General features: G+C 41.9%; 1 long non-coding RNA gene across 2 annotated transcripts; it reads right to left on the bottom strand.

Annotated features, from left to right (window-relative positions):
• Window positions 1–891: 891 nt before the first annotated feature.
• LOC134171613 (uncharacterized) lies at window positions 892–25,167 on the bottom strand. Of its 2 annotated transcripts, none has more exons than XR_009967686.1 (3): window positions 24,027–25,167; window positions 18,005–18,105; window positions 892–1,110 (listed from the first exon to the last, which is right to left on the bottom strand). It is a non-coding gene; the product is annotated as an uncharacterized LOC134171613 (long non-coding RNA). The 2 variants fall into 2 exon arrangements; XR_009967687.1 differs by lacking the exon at window positions 892–1,110 and adding an exon at window positions 15,682–15,795.
• Window positions 25,168–25,852: the final 685 nt, after the last annotated feature.

Consider the following 25,852-nt stretch of genomic DNA (forward strand, 5'->3'; position numbering starts at 1 on the left):
ATATCATAAGAGTGGTTGGGTTTTTTTTAAGTCTACAATAAGTTAATGTTTAATGGATTGCCCTGTGCAGTTCTTGGTGTTTACGTGTTCTCCAACTAACCAAATTTGTAGAGCAAATTAAAAGTCTGTAAGACTGGTACAAGTGAATTACAGATATTTGTTGCTCAGAAACTATCGCCTCATCCAGTCCCACATGCTCCCATATAAATGGTTTCAATTATGTTTTCACCTTCCCCAGCAATATTAACATCTCTCGCTGTTGCTGGCCAGGGCTATCGCTCCTTAGTCTGCTGCTGTTATGGTTCCTTGCACATATGCTTCCTGTGAATGTACAACCTTGCACAGCACCGCAGTCCCCACGTTTGCAGGGTAACCTATTAAACCGGGCTGGCTCAGGACCAGGCGTGATAGTGGAGCATGGGAGAAGGAAAGGTGGAGACTACAGAGCTGTCGATGCTTTTTTTACACTAATGAGATGGGGGTGTGGCCTCTTTCTTCCACTGAACAAAATATAAATAGCCAGCAAGAGTTTTCCACTCCGGAGCGGGACAGCCGCTGCCAAGGGAACCTTGCCGGCACCCTGCCATAAGGGGACTCGCTTGGTGCCTCCAGCTTCACACATGGGTGACTTTGCCCAGTCAGTCTTTAGACTGACTTTAGACTGACTGACTTCAGGACCTTTAGGTCCTGAGACACCTCCCTCCTTCAGACCCGGGTCCAGGCGTGACCCTGGGCTCTGCCCGTGTGCCCACCCAGGGACCGTCCTGCACGCACCTGTGAAGGAAGCCACTAAATTCCTCACAATCCCATGACACCAATGGGAGAGCGTGGCAGCCCAAGGCGGTGCCTGCGCCATGCTCACGCTGTAAATGTGAACATTACCCACTCTGACTGGTAATATGATGATGGTTTGGGTTGGTTTTCCACATTGCTGAGGTCTCTCTGGCAATGCAATGCAAGGCAGTCAATGTCCTGATGAGGGGCTGGAGCCCACAGTGGTGCTGAATTCAACTATACCTCCATGGGAAGGGGTGAGGGAATCCCCCCCAGTCCCACCCTGTGCAGGGCAGCCAGAAAGCCAGTGGCCATAGTTACTTGGCACAGCAGGACCTGGGGAAACAAAATCAATTGTTTAGAATTGAAATCAACAGGAAAAAGAAATGTGGCTCACATTGTCAATGGTAAAATTCCCACTGCTGCTGTGGGACCAGGATCAGGCCCAGGCTGCACCCCTGCTCTTTCCCAAACTAATAAGGGTTTAAAAATCTGGATTTCAAATGGTAGTTTGTTTCTGGCTGACCTGTTTGGCTTGAACTGCTCTGTGTCTTTGACTGTTGGGCTTATTTTTAATCTACTGTATTAGCACACAGATTTAACCACAAATAAAACATTACCAACTTGGACTGTGGTTCCTACCCCTTGATCAGCTGAACCAGTCTGAAGTCCCCCAAACCTACTGCGATCCCTCCACAACATCCGGCTCTCAGACCAAAGCACTTCCTCACAAGCAGTGCTCTTGTGCAGAACTAACAATGACGGGGGGCAGCTAGGGATGAATGGTGGATGGTGTGGGGTGTTTGGGTCAAAGAAACTTCTCACGTACATATTTGGGTCAGGTTTTGTCATTCAATGTCAATGGTGGGCTGTGACATTTTTCTGTGCTATTTCCCCCCCTCCCTCCCTTCTATTTGAAGAACTAGATTTTATCTTCCCGTCCCACTCCCTTGCCTTCACCCTGTGCCTATTTTACTAAAGCCTGCCTTTCGGGTCAGTGTGCTGGTAAGAGATTAATTTTGCACGGCGAGAAACACCGAGCAGAGTATTTCAGCTTTGACATACGAGACGTCTGTTATAATATTGCAGTTTTTCTAAATTAAATATTAGGAAAAATTAAACCCAATTGTGGTTCGTATCCCTATGGAAAATATTTCTGTTCAAAACAGTCCCTCCACGCTAAATGACTTAAGTAACTGAAAACACAATAAATATGCAGCAAATTAAAAACCCAGATTATTCAGGTTTTAAGGCTTATAACTAAAAGTGGTTTAATGTTTCATGCCTAATAATAGATTACTCCTATCACATTTCTAACCTTTATTTCTACCAGCTTTGAAGTCCAGCCATATAAAGGCTGTTTGTAGAACCACACGAAAGTTAAAGCAAATATTACTCAGAGTGATTCATATGAACAAGAATTTGCAATGAAGGCAGAGGGTTTTTTGTGTCTGTATCAAAGGAAATGAAATGTTTGCAATATTTTCCAGTTGATAAATGCATTAAAACATTTTAGTTGTGTAGTATGAACATTGCTGACATAAACAGACTTTGACCTGAAACAGATTGTATTAAGCTCTCTGGGGGAGGCAGCATTAAAGGAAATAAAAATAAAATAAATAGAAAAAAAAGAAATTCCTAGATTTCAAAATCTGCCACAAGGTCACTGCAGCCCTTAATTAGCTGAATACATTAAGGGAAGGCTAGAACACAGGCTCTGAAAAGAGAGCAAATGTGTGTTTAATCCTCTGTTCTTTGCTTACAGATTACTCTTTCAGAACGAGTAACCTTATTTTCTCTTTAAATATCTATTTACCTTTTTGAGCTTTGCATAGCAAAGCAGGGTTTTCTTCTCCCCTTCTTCCCCCCCCCCCCCCCACTGTTGCAAAAGAAATTAATTTGTTGCTAGTTGCTATGCATTGGCAGGATTTCTGCATAAAGAATGTAAGCCATCTATCTTTGTATTCAAGATATAGTTAATCTGGCAGTTAAAATACTTTGGAAACATTTTGATGACTTATCTGGAAAAGTAGCTTTGCATTTTCAAAGAAAATTCAGAACTGTATTGCGAAGGGAAGATAAAAGATATATGAAGTGTTTGTTCCAAGCGATACTATTCATTTAAAGATCAGAATGTAACCCCACCCAAGCAATTATTGTGGAAAAACAAGACAAAAATTCTCATACAGCTTTCTGACACAGTCTTTATTTGGGAAACAAAATAACTATATTACAGTTATAGTCTAATGGATTGCAAGCTGTTTTATTAGAGTCAGCTGAATCCTGTTTAGCATAAAAAAGACCTCTGTTTGCTATCAAGAACACATTTACATTAATATGACTTTGACAAAGTAAAATAAAATCACATTAAGATGATGTAAGTAGATAAGACAATGAAATCTCTGTGAGATAGTTTTGGCTCACCGATTAGAGTCAAGTCCCTACAGGAAAGAAACATATTTTTACACTAAGTATCCACGTGTTTTTAAGTTGTAGAGTAGCCAAAATTAATTCCGTGCTTAAAATATTTCCAGCAAGAGAAAAGAGAAAGTTTATCATTATTATTGTTTTTATTTTTCCCTTGAAAGGTAAAATTTCTGATAAACCACATTTTTATTTGCAATAATACAAACAAGTTTTGTTCTCTGCACTAGCCTGTAATCATCCTGATTATTGCAGGGGACTTTCCAATATAGAGCAGCTGAAAACAAGGTTTTAGATTACATGGTAATTTAGGAATGCATGAAAAGCCAAGCAGTCACCATAATAGAGCGCTGCATAAAAACTTCATGGCTTTTACAGCAAAACATAACATATGTTTTGTGATTCATTCAAATGGTTGTGTTTTTTGTTGTTTTTGTTTTCCTGAAAAATATGTGGAGCTCTAGTATTCATCCTGTATTTAGGGAAACTTACTCTCAAAAAACGATGACGACACCACCACCCCAACTTTGATGTCTCTCTTTTTAGTCTGGTCATTAAAAGAACGGCAGTGATGGATGGTGATAATGCTGTGGATTTTATGAGTAATCAGGCCTTGGCAGCCACTCTATTTCTTTTGCAGTGAAACTTTAATATTCCTTTGGCCGTGCGTAAACTGTTTCTGCTTTTGGAACTACGCTGCACAAGTTACTCACCAAGCATTACAAAACAGTTATTACCCAAAAGTTAGCGCTTAAATTTAACACCTGACAGGCTGAAGTCCACCCCCCCAGCACACAGCTCTCGTGTAACAGCCCTTCTGTGTCCGGGCGCTGCTGCCTCGGGCAGGAGGAGAGCGGAGGAAGGCAGCGGGCTGCTGGCAGGCCCTGGCAGCAGGGATGAGATGGACTCTCCAGCTGCATGCCCAAGCCCTGTGCACAGGACAGAGCACCCCGGGCACCCCTGCTCTCCTCGCCCCCTTTCACATGCTTTTCAGTGAACTTGCTGCAGCAAACACCAGGTGTCTCCACTTAGCTGGGCTACAGCTCCAGAAAGGGGGCTGCGACCAAAGAAAAACCCAACAAAACGGGGTAAATATATTCGGGTTTTTATTTCCATTGCCTCTAATCTGTCTGCTGCAAGACTGCGTGCGCGGGGAAGAGAACGCATGTAAGCGTGGATATCTCGCACCGCGGTCGTATTTTATTTTGTCACTTGATATGCCTCTGTCAGGCGAGGCAGGACTTTCCAGAGTTTGAAATAATCCAAATTCAATCACTTTAAAGCTGCTACAATATGCAAGTCCTGGCAGCCGTTTTAAATTAATGGGACATCAGATGTGCTCTGATCCTCTCAATTTCCTTGGGCAAAAGAAATTCTGCTGCAGTGGTAGCGGGAGGGGAAATACAGGGCTATCAGTAAAATAAATGTCAGCTTTTGTCTGCTGGTAGAAAAACGCATAAAGCAAAAAAAAAGAAAAAAAATCCCACATTATTTATTCCTCTGTAATTAAAATGTATTTCTATATGCAGCAAGGATTATCTCAGTGGTTTGGACAAGTAAACACTGCGCAGTCTGATCCACATGAACGGACATTAAACCAAAATACAAAACTGCTTTTCATTCGGTGCTGTACAAATACAGCTAAATATTTTGTTTGGGTCTAGATGTTTATTTTTTGTGCCTGCTGCCCTGTTTATCACTAAAAATGCTAGAATTCCCACCTTGAAAGCCCAGTTCCGTGGCATAGATGGGATTTTGGCAGGAACTGGGGGAAAAAATCCAAACCAAAAAGCTCCACAGCAAGGTGCCAGAGCCCATGAAGATGCACTTGGTTTGGAGTTTACTTAGAAAACGTAAACATTCATTGGGTTTGTCAAAAGGTTTGCAGACTTGAGAACCTTTTGATCAAACCTGGGCTGTGTTTTGAGGAAACCTACACTGGAATATGGTTTTCAAGATGCAATTCAGTAGCTTTGCTTCTGAAACACAAACAAGCCCAAAAATTCAAATGAAGGCTCCGAACCTTGCATAAAAGCACAAGCTCTTATGGTACGTGGTTTTTGGTGATCTGCAGGGTTTACCACCCAGGGCTATGTTTCATAAGTATTTTTCCTGAAACGAAAGTACAATGCAAGATGTTGGAGTTAAATTGAGGACAAGGCATTTCTTTAATTCTGACTTTTCAGTTATTTGCTTTGTATGAGGAGAGCCTGGCTGCTTCTGTGCTAACTGGGACTCACATTGCCAGACAGTATGTTTTAAGTTATTTTTAAAAATGCTGGGTTTTGAAGGCTCTTAAATCCTTTGATGTAAATGAAAATAAAATCATGGTCTGGAACTTAACAGAGACTTTTAATCTTGATCTTAAAAGCATGAATCATACTACAGCATAGAGTAAAACTATTTTCTGTCCTCTGCACTCACCTTTATACGCACTGATATTTGATATTTATAGGTGGCACTTAGAGATCTCAGGTAGTCCCAGTGCCTCATGCCAAGCTCTGTACGCAGTTACTGCCTTGCCACCTATGCTGAGATTTCTACAGCTTGCCATTTGTCTCATTTAAACATGACATTTCAAGCAAGCCTGATTAAAACAAAGCAAAGCAGAAGCAAAATGTCTCAAATTCCAGGTGTGTAATGTTAGGGCAACAAACCAGACCAATTATGGCCCTAGAGCAGGAACACCAGGGGCGAGGTTGGGGTGCTGCAATAAAATTGCAGAAAAACTTCTCCCATAGCCACCCTGGAAAACCCAGACATCATTTTCTGCCAGGGCTGGGGCAGAGCCTGAGCCCGAGCCCAGCACAGAGAGAAAGCCCAACTGACTGGCTGTTTCCCTAGGTCCCAGAAGTGCAGCCAGTGCAAGGATGCCAGGTTTCAAATACGGCATGACGAACAACCAGCTGAAATACATTGATCAGATTTTCATACTGTAAAATTCTGACTTGATGCTAGAAGGAGAGCATCCCCTTACAGATCTGCCAGCACAGGTGTCCCTTCCCCTTGCCTGCCTGGAGCTCAGGTTAGCAGCTGCCAGGATGCTCCCTCTGGATGAGCATTCTGTAGGGACAGCAGGTACCAAAACCCATTGCCCCTTTTAGTGGTTCCCAAAGGTAACAGTGAATTCCACTGAGGATGCTCTCCTCAGACCAAAGTGCTCCTCTGAGATCCTCTGCCAAGCCAACTGCCTGGCAGCTGCAAGGGCACAGCAGGGCTGATGGCACCAGGTATATCTGACATTTCCCTTTGTCCTAGTGGTCATCCCAAGAAGTGTTGAGAAGCTGTACACAGCCTACGAGTGCCCAGTTTATGAACAGACAAGTGTGGTGGGAAGGGGAACCAGGCCCTTGAGGTGCGCCGTGGATGTTGTCAGATGGCTTTTATTCTCCAGGATCCTGGAGTTTTTGTCCCAGAAGAGGAGACTGTGATCAGCAAGAAATGAATTCCAGTATTTGTTTACATGTCACACAGTCTCCTTCCATCAAGTATGAAGACTGCTCAGGATGCTTTCCTTCCACCAAGCCACGACAGAAGAAACAAGCAAGACAGAAGTTCATCTCACCTATATTAACCAGACATTGAATCCCCATGTCTGAATCCTTCTAGATTAAAAACTCTCCATTACCTCCACTGGAGTTTTATGAAGAATTTCAAGATTTGTCCCTAAATAAAAAGTACCAAATTAATATAATAGCATGGTGAAGTTTCTATTTACTGCACACAACAGTCAAGATACTCGGACTTACAGCTCCCACTGCAACTGCAATCCAGTTTCCTTGCTTTTACATAATGTGTTTATCTACTATGAATGGAGTTATCTTTAGTCCCTTAAGAAGCCCATATAATTTGGCTGTCACAGTTTCCACCACCTTGGAATCTCCTGCCTTTAATTTTGATTAAATACTGTCTATAGCATAACATTAATGGTGTTTCCAACATATGTGGTGACAATGAAATCAACCATTACATACATATTGCACGTATATTTGTAATGTTCAAATACCATTTGTAGAGACAACATCTCAAAGTAATATAAGGAACTGATCTTGCTAAATCTAACAGCCCCAACAGTACTGCCTCCTCTCTGTTTCAGGCTTTGCAGCTGGGCTTTTCACTGTGAAGTAAATTCTCTGGGCCAAGCAGGTGGAGACAGCAGATACGAACCTGCCTCAAGTTCTTTCCCTACCTTTTCTGCCATGAAGACTTCTCCTGTTGCCTGGCCACAGGAAGATGGTGTTCCTCAGGACAGAAATGCCTCCTGGCACATGCTGCAGCATCCAACCTGCTGCAGCAGTGCATAAAGGGAGATCACCCAGACGCCCCTTTGCACTGAGCTGTGCCCAGTCCCCAAGGAGAGATTGCTGATGCTGTCTCTGTTTTGTAAGGAAATGAGGCAGGACATTTAGCAGTTGAGAACCGAGGCTTCCTAATTAGCCATCCAGTAGTGCACTGACAGATGGCTGTTTCTATTTTTGCCTCCCTTACTCCAGGCCCATTCATTCAGCATGCTCCTTTTAATTACACAGGATCATGTGCCCAAAAACCTTGTCCGCTTTTTCCTGAGTGCATCAGTTGGTCTAACAGGAGATGATATCTTTTCCTAAAACACCACTTCAGTTTCCCCATTTGTTTTGCGGCACTGAAGACAACCTCCAGTTTGTGCCTGCTTGTACTTGGCAGCTCCCTTGAGCTTCAGGAGACCAAAGGTTTTCACAGAAGAGCAAATATTACCTCTCCCATGCCCCAGAGTCCCCCCACTTCCCACATACCTGCAAGCCAAGCTGGCAAGGAGGAGCATCAGAACACAGCAAAAGGCAAGAAAGATTCAGTACAAGGCAATCTGCATTATCAAAAATTCAAGCAAGGCAGCATCCCATAAAAACCTAATAAGTCTCCCTTTCTCCCTCAAAAGCACAGGTCCTCAATTCAATATACAGTAGGGCCAAAATATATGCATAGGCTTAGCAGCCCAAGAGTGACATGTTGTTTCATTCCTCTTCCTCAGACTCTGTATCATCTTCTTATCCCAAAAGCTTTCCTAAAATCTTGACTGTATTTTCAAACTAAGAATGTCCTAATTTGCAAAATAAAGAGAAATGGGGATGAAAAACAAGACTGACAAAAGCCTGGGGTGGGTGACATCCAGCACAGCTCTGTGGGAACCAAACTGCAAGCTGCCCTCCATGGAAAAGCAAAAACTGGCAGGAGCCCAGCTGAAGGTTTCAGGGCTACCTGAGCAGACCCAACACCACATTTCTGGAAGGATCTCAACCTGGAACTCACTGTTGTTGTGCAACTTACAGGGAATGGCTGTCACCCATTTATGTCCTGTGATCAATGGCCCTGTGGAAAACCCAGCATCAATAATGAGTAAGTAGCAAATAATGTGCTCTATCTTTCCAGCCCTGGCTACAATGAAGACCATCAAGTGGTACAAATTACTTCACCTTAGTGATGTTGATTTCTACAACCTGGGAATCTAACCCAGGTTTCATCTGGTTCACAAGGGAAGTAAACCATACAGTATCATGGCATAGTTGACAACGTAGGTAGACCTAGACCACAGTTTCCACACAATTTGGCGGGGGGGGGGGTAAGGCAATTTGCATTGACAAGATGGCACAAGCACAGCTTACCAAGTGTAGAAAAAAATCCAGCCACAGAGAGGCTTGGTAGGGGCTCTGGCACCAAATTTCTGCAGGACCCCAAGCTTTCTAAAGAGCCTGTGGGAAGCTGGGAAAGCTCGTCCAAGCCATGTTTCTAAGAATACTGAGGGGCAGCTTGACACTCTGTCGAGTGCTGGAGGTTGCACAGGACATGCACGCTCAGCCACAATACCATTAGGGTTTTGGTCATCTGGCACCTCTTCCTAATTTACTGAATTTCTATTAATACCATAATGTTTCTGGTTTGAGCCTTTATCAGATGCTGCCATGTGTTACACAAAGCCAAACTTTGGAAGGAGGCTTTGGAAAGAAGTTATTTAAGGAGGCATTAAAAAACGCCAGAGCCCTGGGAAGGGTGGCTGCCAAGCGAGGGGTGGCCACTGTAACTGTAAAAAGGCAACTGGGTTGGTTTTCTGCAGGCCTAGGCCAGTGCTCTCCTGCCTGGCAAGGCCCAGCAGGTGCCTGGGGGTCTGTGGAACATACTGGAAAGTCTATGAAGGCTAATGGGGAAAAGACTAACCTTGCTGACAGCAGCTTTCCACACCTGGCTCTGAACCTCTGTTGGAAAATGGAGGCAGAGATCTGCAAATCAAGAGATTGAAAACCACAGCATAAGCATGTCCCAGCTCTGTCTCTGGGGTAGCCAGTAATTGTGTCTGATAATTACTTCTGAAATAAACTGCTCAGTTACTGTGATCATACTGCAAAACACAGGCAGAGGGTGGAGGTTAGCACTTTCTGTCCTTTGCCTTCATCTGTGACCCAGTGACATGTTTGTTACGGCTTGGCTGGAGGACATATGGAGCTCCTGAGAAACGGCTTCCAGAAAAAACCTGTACACACGGTATCTGAACAGTACCAATCAACAGTTTCATTGGTTAAAACTAAGAGCTCAAATACAAGTAGCAGATGAGAAGAACACAGCTGTTGACACTGACATGCTTCTGGCCTTGTGGAATGATGATGAACAGCTGGAAATGCACGTGACACACTGGGGAATAGGGATGAAGTGAAGAATTTCAGGCTCACTGGAACATCACAAATGAAAAGGCAATCAAGTGAGGATTCTGAATTCTTCCTTTGAAAATCATCTGTAGATCTTTCACTGCTTCATACTAGAATGGGCTTCAGTCCCCTGGCTTTGGGAAGACACACGATAGGGCTGCAGGCTTCCAGGTTGGCCAGGCCCACTCAGGCATCCTGAAAAACTCCCAATACAGGAAAAAACATTTAAGGTGGATGAATATCTTCGGGGAGAAGGAAAGAGAAACCCCATTTCTCTGTTTGTGGCTGAATGAAGATCTAGGCTGGGTTCACAGCAGAAAATCTCCCTTCTTGGAGGAGGCTATTTTTTTCCCTCTGAATCATGAGACAGTTAGTGAGTTCTCTGTGCAGAGCACGCTGCTCCCTACACATTTCCAAGGCCAGGTGTGGATCTGTCAGCTCCAGGACTTATCTTCAAGCTACTCCCCAGGGGAACCAGTTACTGAAGCATTGGAAGCCCTGTCTAGAGCTACCTTAAAACTAAAGGGAGCTTGTCTCTGTATTTCAATGGCATCTGGTATTGTACTCCGCCATAAGCTTTAATTGTTCCTGTTCTGGAGAGAGCCTTTGTTCAATACAACTTCATGATGACATCATCCAAGACTGTGCAAAAAAAGCACAGCCTGGAGTAGTCAGGCATGTGATGATGTATAAATAGCACTGACAGAACAATATTATAAACTCTATTGGTACAGCTGAGATAAAACTAGCAAGTTGCTGATTCATCTATGATATCAGCTAGAGGGATGGCATGAGGCTCAGCTACAATAAACCTTCTCAGCTAAAAGCATATTACTTCACCATGAATCAGCTGCTCATCTCTTTCATTCTTTTCAGAAAAGCACCTGTCTCTTCCTGCTTTGATCCTCCATTACCAAACACATGAAATATAGGGCCTGGGTTTTATTTCTTCTTCCCCTACACTGAAATACATTGCAGTCAGAGATTTCTCTAAGGCTTTATATACACGTAGGAAAAGCAGAAGCATTCCTAAAACTGTTTGCCAAGTGCTTGGTAGTAGTGAGGTTTATGTTATTGTTCCTTGCTATGTTTCTACCTTGCCTGCCTCTAGAAAAACAAACAAGGGACCATTATTTCAATAAACCTGAAATACTGAACCATACTTCCAACATCTCTGAATCGGTAATGACTAGGTCATTTTATGGATTTCAGTAAGATACATACAAAGTCAAATGCACGGCCGCATACAATATGCTTTTCAGAGAGACAAAATGAAACTTAAACACCAAACCTAGAAATACAAGAATTAAAGGAAAAAAGGAAGCCAAGAGACAGGTGACTTCCTCCTTGGAACACATCAGCAGTGATTACTTCTCTCGTGTCTTGCATGGCCCACAATTTATGCTCTTGTTTGATTTAACTTTTAAACTATCTGGACTGTAACATCAGCCACATTGATGCTAAGCCCCCTCTTCACAGGAAGATGCTGGAGGAGAGTACAGGGACTACAGTACCAAGAACTAGTGCCAGAGCTGCAAATACACGGGCAGCTGTTCTTGGGAAGCAGTCTCAGACTGCTGCCTGTCTGCTTCCGGAACACGCATCACAGCAACCACAAGCTGCCCAGTGCAGGATGCTAACTGGCTGCAGCCACAGATAAATAGGCAGTTCCAGGAACCCCTCTATTGTGGCAAATTCTCCCCCACAACGCAACCATAATATTTTTAGACACAGTTAAAAGAGTTAAATGTTTAACTTTCAGTTTTTAACACTAAATTGATATGGCAAAGGGAAGCATAGATAATAAATGGCAACTTGTAAACGGGCAAATTATGAGGTTTCTCTCCCTTCATGTCGGACAAGCTCTTCTGTAACCAGCACAATACTTCTCAGTGCAATGACTTGGGCTAATGAGTAGTGCCAGGACACTCACAGCCTGCTCCATCACCTCTTGCATGACTGTCTGGCCTCCACAAAGCGTTCTATTGCTTGTGCATCACCTTGTGATCAATGCATAATGATGACAAATATCTCTAGCAGCGCAGAAGACAACAGGTCACCCTCTCCTTGTGAATACCTTCCTGCTGGATCTCAATGTACAGTGGGTGACAGAAATAAGCTCTAACAAATGCAGTTGCCTCACAATTTAATACCTGTGATTCCACTTACTGGTAACCTACTAAGTTTCTGTGTGCCAGCAACTTAAGTCCACATTCTGTTCCTCAACAGCATGATCTTACACTGTGATCATCATTCACATGAGCGTTAACTAAATGGACATACCAGACTCATTAGAACAGTCTGCTTTGTACAAGTAAAGAGCTTTATCTACTGACTGCATCTTGGTTTGCATCAAAGCTAAGTTGCTTGTTTAGGACCATTAAAATGAGCAAGGCTTATACAATTAGGGAACTTTATATTAATTTTTAAAACTTGCAGATGTTGCAACCTACACATGTACATATGGGAGTAGCACCAAATGTTGTGATGACAGAAAAAAGTTACATTGGCTGGATTTTAAAATTAAGGAAGCAGGAAAAAGAAAAATCTCACCCTACCACTATCAAGGCATTACACGTACCTAGTTTTGCACACATCTTTTAGTTAGCAGCTTTGCATTTCTGATAGTGAGTTAATCAGCTAATTTTTTTATGAGCACAAAACCAATAAAATACTGTGGGGGAAAGGGGGAGTGGGAGAAGGGGCAGTGGCAACAAAAAGCCCTTATTTGCTTATGACATATTTTTTTATTCACTAAATCCTTCTTGCTATGCCCAGAGAAGACCTTTGCTGCATTGTAAGTTTCAGAGAGCAGTGCCAGGAGTAATCCTACATATCTGCCACTTGTGTCAACATAGAATCATAGAATAGTTAGGGTTGGAAAGGACCTTAAGATCATCTAGTTCCAACCTACCTGCCATGGGCAGGGACACCTCACACTAAAGCATGCCACCCAAGGCTTTGTTCAACCTGGCCTTGAACACTGCCAGGGATGGAGCATTCCAACCTCCTCTGGTGTGAGCAGTGGTGGGAAGAGCACCCTTTAGGATGTCACTTTGCCACCTCTCAAAGAATTTGCAGCTCTAGCATTATTTTGGCTGGGGTTGCTATTCAATCAACATGCCAAGGTGCTTTGCAGAGGACACTGAAGTGACTCTCAATGTTCTACATAAACAAGATGTTTTGTATTATCAATATCCCCTTTGTATTCCAATTGTATGTCAGTACTGGTAGAACCTACTGATGCTAAGACCAGCTTCAGCTTTTGAAGTTTGGGACAATAACAAAATAACCTGCTATTTGTTTATGTTAGTAATAAAATCTGCCAGCAATGATGATTTGATTGTCGCCTTAACAAGAAGCCTAGCCAAAGGAAACCTTCTCAATAAACAGGAGATGAAGGAAGTGGATGGGTTGGCTGTGGATTTTCTAAATCTAGTCCAAGAAGCTGGTAGTTATGCTTAAAGTCTTAAATTTTATTTTGGACCCCATCTTTCCAAAAGATTCCCTGGGGGACAAAGAGAAATTGTAGCATTTGCCACTTCTTAGGATAAAAGTTTTGAGAAATGAAGCAGAGCCAAATTCTATAATTCCTGTTTTCCTGAATCCATCAGAAGCAGCCAAGGAGCAAGGACGGAAGCACTGCCCCAGCATGGCAGGCTCTCCTAATTGCCATCTTCCTTGGGCATCCCATCCTCTTTCTCCACCTGCCCTGCCTCTATTCCTTCTGCCACATGGTCAGCCATAGGGATTATCCTGGGCCTTGGGGCTGGGGGAATGGGTGCCCTTGTATTGCACTTTAATCCATCTGGGGGACTGCAGCTGCATGTACATAATAACCAGATAGTTTGTTGAGTTTATATATATACATATATATATGCTATGTTCTCGCTCTCTACTTTTTTCTATATATAACATAGCAATGCCACTACAACTATAGGCATGCTACATGGGAACATATCTTTCGTATGTAATCAGTCCTTAGGCATCAGTGTTGCATAAGTGAGGTGGAAAGAAGCTGGTTTATAGTGCACTCCTAAGCAGACAATTTCAACTTTTGGCATCTCTTCCCCAGTATCTCCACCACTGGTGAACATGTGAATGTAATGTTGGCTCACCACAGTCTGGCGCGATGGATTTTACAATAGAGCATTTTGATAACACCATAGACTTGCATGTGAGTAAGACTTCCAATACAGCAGCACAATTTATTCCCACTTCCAGTGTAATGGAGTCTTTCTGATTATTTTCACAGCACTGTACAAGATTTTTTGTGTTGTTTTTTTTTTTCCCCTGTTGCACAAAAGGAAAAAAGCTCCTAATATGTTCCTGAAATTCCTTGTGAAGCTAATGTGACTTGCTCTATCAGCAAGAGAATGATACTAGAATGAACGAAAGTCAATATTTTTTCTCAAAGTTTCTTAATATTCAGTCCTCATATGGTGTAGGGGATTAAACTCTCAATTACACAAAGGCAAATACACAGAAATCTGTCAAAGTTAATAGAGTTATTCTCGACACCTGAGTAATTTGTCCCTTGGTATGATTCATTCTCCACAATCCACACTGAATGTCCATAATGACTGCTTCTATTCACTTACATTTTTAGCTCTGTTATAATTCTATTTTTTTCCATGTTTCACAAATTGCTGGAGTCAGTTTCTTTCAGATGATGCTGTTTCCCCAACTTGGCTTCCCTATGAATAACCTCCATCATCACTATGCTACTTTTGCTTGAATGTTTCATTTTTAACAATAAACATCTATCCCAGATGCCTTATTTTCAGCTTCATTAAATGTTTTACTAGTTCATATTGAGTCATGTCAATATTTACCTTGGACACGATTCCATATCCTTTAGTTTCTAATACCAGAATTCTCCAGACAAGCTTATTGTTCCTGGCTTGACTTCTCCAAGTCACAGCTTAAAAATTTTTGACATACTAAGTAAGATGCAAATTCACCCAACTATTTGCTTTGCTGAGTGCTGCCAGTTATGTCTATTCCAAACATCTTTGAACTGATTTACTTCAATTTCTGTGTGCACATGGCCCCCAAACCTGTAACCAGTTACTCTGAGATAATTTCAAAGCCATTTAATAACAGCAATTAGCAGAAGAGAAAGCAGAAATCAGATATCAACTTTCTGGGTGTAGTACCACAACAGATCATTTCTACTGACCTTCTGCGTCATAGAGAAAGGGTGTCAGGAAACCAGGAGGGACTGAGGGATTTCCACCCCCTGCACCTTCATGCTGGTCCTCACTGCACAGCCCCGGGTACTTTTCTGAGAGATAGGACTGCATTTCTTCACCCCAGCTCTCTCCCCTGCTCCTGACCAGAAGGGCTGATTTTTCCCAAGCCATTCACATCATGGAAGTCATTCTGCTGCTTCTTGTACTAAGCTGTGTACTGAGCAGGTCTGAAGAAACCGTGTAAAATAGTGAGAACCAGCAGGATACCATGTTTACTGGACAGGAGGACAGCAGCAGCATGGAAGTAAGTTCCCCAGTAATATCAATAACACAAGTAATGGTAGTAACTAAGAGAGGAGAGGTGGTGAGGGTCATACTGGAGCAATACAGAGCCTAGGAGAATGTAAAGGTGGGTGGAACAGATTCTGCCCCTTTGGCAGCTGCATAAGAGCAACCTCTGTCTTTGACAAGAAGTTGGCAAGAACTAGAGTATGGTAATGACAAGATGTGTAAAGGAAAAAAGACATGGGCATGGAGAGGAGCAGCACGGGTGTCAGGGGATGGTTTTTGGGGGAGTGGACAGCCAGTCTGTGGGACCCCAGTGTAAGGGATATCTGAAACAGCTCAGTGTGCTCATCCCCAAGTAGTCCGGAGTTGTTGACCACAGAGCCATCTGCATCCAGGCTGCTCCTCATTGCTGTAAACATGCTTGCTTGAGCAAAGTTGCTCTAAAAACGTACAAGACAATGGGAAAAAAAAAGTTTGAGAAGTGGAATTTTCTCAATAATTTTCTCAATCTTTATACTGAGTTTACTTCAGGTCCTTTTTCAAAGCAGTAGCACAAAAAATGTAGTGTGACGTTTGATATATTTTTATTTTATATTCATGTACTGCACTGGAATAAAACTTTTTGAATTTTATATTGGATATAAAAAAGCAAAGGTGTCAAGCTGTGAAAGTGCTTTGAAAATAACAAAGGACTTTATGTGGGATTGTTTGAGGTCATTTTATCTGTTGTTCCTGACAGTATTTAAATGCCTCCTTTCAGTCTGAAATGCCTTTGGTTGTCATTCACTGAAATCAGTGGTGGAGACTAGCAAGGCAGCTGGGCACATACCATAAGGGGTTACATGGGGAAAGATTTTGAGATCTCCAAAGCAAGTATTATACCTCTGCTGTGCACCTATGTTTCACAAGAGGTGTCAATTTGGACTAAAGGAGTAAGCCACCTTCTTTTGAGAGAGGAAACAATTTCACATCATGCTGACTTCCCCAAGCAAACTAGTTTTAGGAGCAGGTCAAGGAGATGGCTTTAGCTCTCAACCCAGGTGTGCAACAGTTCTCAGATGAAATCCAGGGTATTAATATGAGTTCACACTGCAACAACTTCAGTGATGGCCACATATGCAGATACATGGGGCTAGTTCTGAAATATCTTGCTTAGATGCTTTAGCAACAGCAGCGCAAGTAAATAATTTGTGTATTTAGCTCACATGCTATTGCTAACATCCCAGAAAGACTCCATCGGCACAGTGTAATGAAGCTAACATTTCTGTGCACCCTAGACCGCATTATAGCTTATAGACAGTTCCCCTCTGCTTTGACCCAGAAGGGCTGTACTGCCAAGAGGACAACAGAGGCTTTATTTGTTTTTGAAAGAACTTGCTCACCTCTAAAGCAGAGGTGGTTGTTCTCCTTTTTCGTCTAAGCCAGAATCAGAAACAGTTTGAAACTGGGATATTCAAATTCCCTTCTCTGCCTTATGTTCCCCTGCACGTATACTCCAGTGAAAAAAAGCAGCTTGGTACGGGAAGGGAGATGACACAGGATGCGGGACCACTGTCTCCCACAAACATATGCGGCCAAAAGATAAAAGGGAATGGTTGAATACTAGATTAAATGCAAGTTTCATGTAAATGATCACTTACAGAGACCTAATAAACGATTCTGTGCAATGCACTGTCAGAGATTTTTCTCTTCCATTTTTGTTTTGCATGTGTATTTAGGAGCTTCTCTCCCTTGGAGGATAATGTTCAGGTTTTAAAATTTATATTAATCTGTCATTACATTCATCTGTCACTCTGTGAAAGGGCTTCTTTTTTAATAAAGTGTCCTTTTTTCTTTTTAATGTGTTTCATATCAGAATGGAGTATTTAGAATAAGCCCTTTCAACAGCAGTACTTCACAGGGTGGGATAACATGCAGGAAGGTTGCTTTTTGTGTAGTATGATCTCTTTCGACCCAAACAACTAATCAAAGTTTTACAGGTTTTGTATTTGCCCTGGTGGGGAACTGGCAAGGGTCTTCACTGCAAATCTCTGCTTCCAGTGCACAGGACTCAACTAGAGACAGAGGCTTTGCTGACAGATGCCCAACAGTTCTTTCAGGCAGGACTTGTACTTCACCCACTCTCACCTCCTGGTCTGGTGCAGTTCTGAAAATCCCTCTGTGAGGTTCAGCCTGTGCAGAGGGTGCCCATGAAATCCTCGTGTTTCTTGTTGCTGTCATACAGTTTTACAGGCTAACTGCTTGCCGAGGGTCTCACTGGAGTCTACAGCTGAGCCCCTGTGACCACAGAGGACACCTTTCACTCTGCTGCTTCAATGCTTCTTTTTCTGAGCTCGCTTTACCTTGTGACCTAACTAAAAATGGCATCATATTACTGTGTCATGATCGGTGTGTTCACTTCCGCTCATTCACTCTCTGCTGGTATACTTTCAATTATTCTTTCCCTGAATTGTTTTTGTTTTTTATTTTTTTTCTTCCCATCAAAATACCTGGAAGAATTCCAGTAACTTTTTCCTGATGCTAAATATGAGCATTTTATTTGCTAATGTCCACTTGAATTCGATCTTGAACAGCATAATATTACACACAGTATTTCACGTAGGGCCCATGATATTAGTGCCAACTGCAAGATAGGGATGATAGTCCCACCTGTTTGAGTTCTGATTTCTCCTCAGCTCTGGGAATTTCCATTTCACTTGTCTATATTCCCACCAGCCATCCTGCATTTGGCCATATGATCGCTTTCCTTCCTGGAACATGAAACAGAGAGGACAGTCATTCAGCCTGCAGGTCATATACCTAGATTATCTTTCATCACTAGGCAGCTTTGCTGACAGCAATCTGATTTCTTCTTTTAGAACAAGGGGAAAACCCTTCATGAAAAGACAGAAGATGCAAGGATGCTCCTAATTACTCAGTGAAAAAAGGTTCAAGGCTCAAATCTTATTATCAGCCTCTATAGTGGAAATACAGTGACTCCAGTATAAGCAGAGGAAGCACAATGGTGTAGCTGAGATCCAGATCAAGATAAAGGTTTTGGAATATGCTGCTCTGAGTTGCCTTTTTTCTTATATTTATACACATATATTTTATTACAGACATCTCATCTCCTGCTTTATGAGTTATTTTGAAGGTTTACTGAATCTGAGAAAGTAGAGCAGGAGTTCAGATTATGAACTTTGACTGCTCATGGTTTATTCAATATTTTTAATAAAGTTTGAAAAGATTCCCTTCCATCAAAGAATGTCCCCTTTGATTAATCAACTGAATTTCGTATTTTCTCCATGAAGAATACAAAGCAGCATACCCCTTTGCCAGTTGTTTACAGGCAGCTTCGCAGCACACAATGGAACAATTATTTTCTAAGTAAAAAAGCTGTGATCAGAAATGTTAATAAACCACTTAATAATATAGCATCTTTTTCTTCTATTAAAAAAACACACAATAAAGACATACAAAGCCATTTTTCATATAATCTGCATACTTTCCAAATTGCATATTCAGGGAAACAAGAGTTGTCTCAAATGGCCTTCTTCACATTTACATCTGTAACAGCTGCAGTAGCAGTTCTGTCAGGTTTGATTTTATTCAGTGTTGCAGGATCAACATAAAATCTAGGCTGAAAATTAAAGGGAGTAAATGTCCCCCTGACAGTCAAGAGAATGATTTTGGTCCAAGAGTATTTCTGGCCACAACTCACTTTCAAAAGCAGCTTTGTCATTTGTGCCTGGCCTAGTCCCAATAAGTGCTATTATGATTTGTTACATTTTCTATAGAACCAGGAAACCACTTATTAGCCCCATGGTATTGTATTGAGCTTCAATTATGTAACAGTCATTATTCTGCTGAATATCCAAAGCTTTGTAAGAAAGTTTTAGTTCTGGAAAGAAACGTACAAGGTTCTCAAATGATTTTGAGAAAGATCAATCTCCCCCTTTTTTGCTAGTTGAAAGAGGAAAGGTCCCTTCTTGATATAAATCATGAATAATGTGAATAGACTTTTTTCTAAAGAAAAACTCCTTTTTCTTTGAAAGCCATTGATAGCTTGGGATTCAAGCAGAAAGGAATAAAAGAAGAAATAATAGTTTCTTCCTAGAAGAGAACATGATAGGTATGCGTCCAAATTAGCGAGATTTTAATTTAATTATAACCCAGGAGTGTGCGTGCATGTGTGATTTGCCTGCTTATAAGTGAGGAATGAGGGTCTCTCTCACATGGAGTGTGGAAGAGGAGGGGGCAGGTCTTCAACTGGTGTTAAGCCTTGCTAGGGCCCCTTCATGCTGTTCTTGCAAAGATGATGCAAGGATGCAACCCACAGTCCTGTGTGCTTATTTAGCTGCCCTTTATGGTTCAACAACACAAACTGTTGATACCTAATCAAATCTCAGTGCCCTCCCATTTCCAACTGGTCTGAGCCATCTGCATCTCCCAGACTTGACAATAAATTAACTACCATAAAGTAACTAGGTAACTAGTTACCTGACATCATCCTCTTTCTATCATCCTTTAGTGTTCGAAAAAAAACCCACAACCCCAAAACACATATTTTTAAAAAGCACTGACATAAAAATAAAAATTCATCAGCTCCAAGCAATTCTGCCCTTCAGAAGTCATTTTACATGATTGAAGGCTTCAGCTTCCAGTTCTCAGAGGCTTCTCCAGTTCTCAGTCAGGTGTGAATTTTTCTCTGCTCTTTCAACAGCCAGACAGGGCAGTTCCTGTAACCACCATACACCAGGTAAGAGTCAGTCCAGCTGCTGGCTCTGGGTTTTGTTTTTAGTTGAAACTAAAATGCACCACACACACAATACACATACAACACATACATGCAACAGCTGCTCTGCCTTAGAGTAGCAGGACTCCCTGGTATTCTTAGGAAATGGAAAAGCAATGTTCCCAAGGCTGTCAGGTACCCAAAATGATATTTCTTTAACGTATGATCAGTTCAACTGGTATTTTAGTAAAATGACTCTAGCTTTATGCCAGCTGAAGAGAAAGTAGAAAGCAAATCAATAACCTTGGTTTTTTTTTCAGATAGACTTCAGTATTTCAAAAATGCATAGCCAATGGAAATCTGCTGCCAAGGTTGCACCCATATTACAAACCCAAACAATTCAAACACCGCTGCTACAACTCGGTGTAACTACAGCCGTTGCATAGCAAGCATATGTATGCTTGAGTGCATGTTTTGCCCTCTGTGAGGACAAGCAAGAAGAAAGCAAGTGATACTACATTTTGACTACAACCATGTCATACCCTGGTTATTTTTGCAGTATAAATGAGTTATATATAGGTCAAATGCATTTACATTTCATTCACTAATTCTACTCAGAGCAGCATTCAAGCTCCCTTACTTTTCGCAGTAACAGGAAAGAGTTTGGATACCCAGTATATGCTAAAAAAAAAAAGTGAATTGAAGTAGAATGCATTTGCAAGTTGCACATTTATTGGATCAAGTGAAACAAGGCATCGAGCCAGAATCTGATCTTGTTTGCCACTATGCAAACGATGAGTAAGTCTGCTAGGGTCAACAGAGCAGCAGTGGAGTCACATGAGTCACAGCACACTGCTCTTCGGAAAGATTGCTCTGTGGCTAAATATACTATTACAGTTGCTTCAAGGAAAGCTCTGCATCAAGTTCTAATAAATGCTGGCAGTGATAAAGCCTAAAGGATGAACAGGAATTAACAAGTGGCCTTAAAATCTTATTGAAGAGAATGGAAGTTTTGTCTGCACAAGAACTGAAGAAACAGAACTTTGGTAATGACCTAATTTTTCCACCACCCACATTTAGCCACCTTGGTGGGGGGGTAGGGGGGTGGAGCAGAAAAGGAAACAGACTTTTTTTTTCAGGATCCAAGTGCAGAAAATACTAAACTCAATAGATTAAAGTTTGCACAAGTTACCCCATAAATATGTGATAACTGAGTTAGTTTCACTATCATTTTAATCAGGCTTGTCCCAGTAAACAATGCCTTGCTCCTCTCAGGGAACGCATTAAACAAACCCACTGTTATCAGTGAATGGGAACAGCCACACCAACACCAACACAGCACTCTATCCCAGCGACGCAGCAAAATGATAATTACAATAAATACCGTTCATATCTCCATCTGATACACACAGTGCTGAATTTGGAAAAATGAGAAACCGTAAAAGAGAAGGAAGCCCTTTGGTCTTTTCTTTTTTTCAGTGGGATCATAATTTAGTGCTGTTACAACAATAGTTTTAGGTAACTAAAACTGCTTGTCAAATGTAGGTTTGCATTTTTTATCAGAGCACTGAATTAAGAGATTTCATAATTCCTTGTGAATTGCTCTCCTACCTAGTCTTTCCACTGGAAACCTGACTAAATGAGTATTATTTCTTCTTAAGTGGTTTTACAGGTCGTTTATCTTAGATTTATGAGTATCAACCTACTTTAGAAGGTATTAGATAGCTTTAACATTTGACACGTATTCTCTAAATCATTTACAGTGCTCTCCATTTGCACTAGACGATCAGTAATCTTCTCAATATTAGGTTTTATTGACAATGCACCATATAGAGTACTTATTATATGTAATGATTTAAGATAGGTGCAAGATTTGGAACTAATAAATCCAAAAGCTCATTTTTGATTGTTGACACAGAGCTGAGAAATAATGTGCATCTGTCTAAATCACACTGTTTCTCAACAACGTAACACACATACATGTTTAATCTGTTAGGAGCGCAGTGCAGAGATGTGCAAACAGATCCTAACTCTTGCATTGAGCTTGATGCTTAAAGCTCTGCATTTACTCAGAGTAAATCACCAGTGGGTGTGAGACTCCTCTATCTCATGGAAATGCCTGCATCTGCCTTACACCATGTGGCAGGTGCAAGGGGACTCAGCCCAGGTCTTCTGGTTCCTGAGCGCTGGTTCATGCCCAACTCCACCTGGCTCATTGCAGGCTACTGCTGCTACTGTCCAAGCCAACAGGCTCAAGCAACTCAAACATGACTCTCTTACACTTGAGTCACATCAAGGTAAATAGGCCTATTGAGATCAAGAAGCATTTTGCCTGAGTAGGCAGGTAGTAAAATTCAGATTAAAGGCTTAAAAATTACCCCCATAATTTATATTTGGGAGACAATATCAAAAGCTGTCATATGTAACAAAGACAAACCTTCATGTAGCCCTACACAATAATAATTTCACAGAAATATTGGCATTGATAGTAATTGAATTCAGTTGAATAATTGATTTGACTTCTTTAATAGAAGATCAGCCCCCGTATCTATATTACTCACAGAAAACTGTAGTAAAAGAAAAAAAAATTAAAGCAAGAGTCCTTGGTAGCAAATGAACATCTCTCCACTGAGTTCTATAGAATTAAACTCTCATCTGCAACCCATAATCCAAAGGTGTGTCTTTGAAATGCAGTCAGAGAGATCTGTGTCAGCCCTGCTTTTACAGTATGTCATTGGAAATGCTTTCTGGGGCATAGGAGCTGCATGAACTGGCAATTTGTTAAGTTGAAATGTGACATTTCAGAAGAAGGCTAGAGTGATCTCAGACCAAAACAAACACAAAATCTGAATCCTGCTTTTATCCCAGCAGCCACCTGGCAAGAAAACTCCAGTGAAAAATTGACGTTAGTGGCAAAATTGTCCTGTGACAATTATACATGACTCTAATAGCAGGGAAGCACAGGAAAGAGGTGGCTTTTTCTCACCTTGCTCATTTAGAAAAACAATCCCAAACCCCTTACTCAGGCTACAGGTGTGGCAGGCTCACTCAGCTGCCTACAAATGATTTAGTAGCAGAGGAACTGATGTTACTGAACATTCAGAACTCCAAATTCCAATCAAAATAAAACACCTTTCAAAGCAGCAGAGTGAACATCACTGATACCTTGTCTTACTTTGGTAAGGGCGGGCACAGATTTGCTGGAGTAAGGCAATGGAGGAGCTAAAAAAACCACAACAAATCCTCCCAAATTAGGGCTCCCTGGCACCATATGCACACCTCTGGCCTTTACATGAGGGAATGCCTGCAGACCCCCAACCTAACAGCACATTAGCAGGCACTTTACTAACCTGCTGTGAAATAGCAGAAATATCACAAGCTCCATTTTTCCTATTAGTGGAGCTATCTGCCTTCTGCAGTGTGGTATCTACATTTTTGTAAGCTTGTTTCATTCACTTAGTTCCTAAATCAGCAAAATTTAGCTATCTTCAACATCTCTCTGTGCTAAGTGAAGTTTCGTTTACTACTGTGAAGAAGGGAGGAGGTCAAGAAAGCTTGGGAAAAATTGTTAGTATGATCTGTAATATGAATTTGGCAGAAAAGGAATTGAGAACATTTCTTTGGAAAACAATCAAAGGGCAAAGTTTTCCTCTTGGAGCTGCATGGTAATTTATGACTTAACACTCCAAAGAAACTTGCTACTCCGATGATTACAATAGCAAAATAATCACTGTCTGCCTGACAAAGACGGTCATTTTTTCTCCCTTCGTCAGTATCTTGCTATTCAGTCAGGGCCACATGTGTGTCCCTCAACATGTAGATAAAGGTTGAATGATGCATCTCTGCTCAGGAGCATGCACGTTAAATACGGCACAAAATGACATGACAAAAAGTAACAGGGCTGGTGGCAGAAGTGTAGGCTCAGTCTTGCAGAGCATGACGCATGCTTTCTCTTACCTGGATCCCCGCACCTCCTGGCATACATGAAAGGTCAGTGTCTTCATGGTTAACCACTTACACCACCTCAACACACACAGGCTACCAATAAAACTGAGGATCCCAAGAGCCTTGGAGATGAGGAATCTTCAGCCTCCTGTATCCATTCCAGCTGGGGTCCATCAGCAACACAGTATTAAAGTGTGGAACTTACTGCCATCAAACAGTATGGTAGCCAGGAGTACAACTGAATTCAAAATAGGACAAATTCATGGAGAAGGTGCCCTTTGATTTCAAGCTACTGTTGGGTCTGGGTGCACAGTCTGGCTCCACAAGTTTCTAAAGCACTTATCAGTGGAAGTGTATGCCTTCATGCAGTGAATCACCCTGAGGGTTCTCTGTTCCTATACTGTTCCCTAAGCATCTCCCTTAGCCAATGCTAAAGCAAAGACCCTGGGACACTGGCTCTGTCCAGTCACATTTCTTATGCTATAACCAATATAACAATAAGAATAGACAAGAAAAATTGTCTTGAGGTTAAAAGATGTAAGATTCAAATTTTAAGAACATGTTGTATAAGAGATCTTCAGAAAGGGTTAAAAAGAGCTAAATGAAAACTTAAATATTCACATAGACCAACTCAGGGGAGGAAGGCAAAATCCTGAGGCCTTTTTTGCTGTCACTGAAGGAACTGGCTTCTCTAGCTGGTGCTTCAGAGCACACTGCAGAGGCTTCCACCATGAATCACCATCCATATCAGCATCCCAAACTGATACAGCTCCAGTAGCTTTTTCCAGCAGAGTACCATACCCAATTTAGGTGAATAGCTTTTATGGATCATTCTTTCTTGTAGCCTCTAAACAATTTCCTCCTCTAGGCCACAGGACTTCCCTCTAACTCCCCTTGGCCGGGGTGCTTGTAGCAACTCACTTTTCCCCCTTTTGTTCTTTGAATCATCTGCATAAACATTCAAACTACATAAAACTGCTAGCAAGCCTAGGCAACATTGTGAGTGCAGAACTCCACATGAACAAAATCTTACGTTTAATGCAGTCTTTGTTGCATCAGTGGCAGCACAGGCTTTATAGAAGTGCTACTATGTAAAAAGTCAGGTTGTTTCTACCCTGGAAATATTTTACATTCTGTTCTTTTGCAGTATTACTAATTTTGAGTTCTGTTTAATGCTCTACATCTGAATGGGACTCTCAATTACATGAGTCACTGCAACTATCATTTGATTTTCTTTTTTGTCACGTATATGTAAACTGAACCCATAATTGCTGGAGCCCAATGCTTGTTCTGCACACTCAAAATGCCACAACAAAATGGCCTCAAATGTTACATTCAGTTTTGAGTTGCTCATGGCATGCAACGCTGCCTTGCGTGCTTTGTCATTACTGTTACTTCCTGGTGACCCACGGCAGAGAAGTGGAGGTGATTTCACCTTGAATACACCTCCTCCCTAGACTGCAGCCTACAGAAGAACTGTGTAGTTGCATGTTGTGGCAGGGAGTTGTGGTTTAAACCCAGCCAGACAGCTCGTTCACTCACTCACAGTGAGCAGTGCCGGGCTGGAAGCAGTCGAGGCCCGCAACCCTCCCCGGGGGGCTCTCCCCTTCCTCGCTCCCAGAGGGATGGGGAAGAGAATCAAAAGAATGCAACTCCCAGGGGTTGAGACAAGAACAGTCCAGCAACCAATGTACAACACAAATCACCATCGCTACCACCACCACCAACAATGATAAGAGAAAATAACAAGGAAAGAGAATATGATACCACCCGCCGAAAAACGAGTCCGACCCAGAAGATCCCGTGTCCTTCCAGGTAACTCCCAGTTACCCCCCCCC

This window comes from Pezoporus occidentalis, unplaced genomic scaffold, assembly GCF_034315485.1.
Source record: "Pezoporus occidentalis ecotype Australia unplaced genomic scaffold, CSIRO_AGI_Poc_V1 ctg41, whole genome shotgun sequence".
In the NCBI taxonomy this organism is placed as follows: domain Eukaryota; kingdom Metazoa; phylum Chordata; class Aves; order Psittaciformes; family Psittacidae; genus Pezoporus; species Pezoporus occidentalis.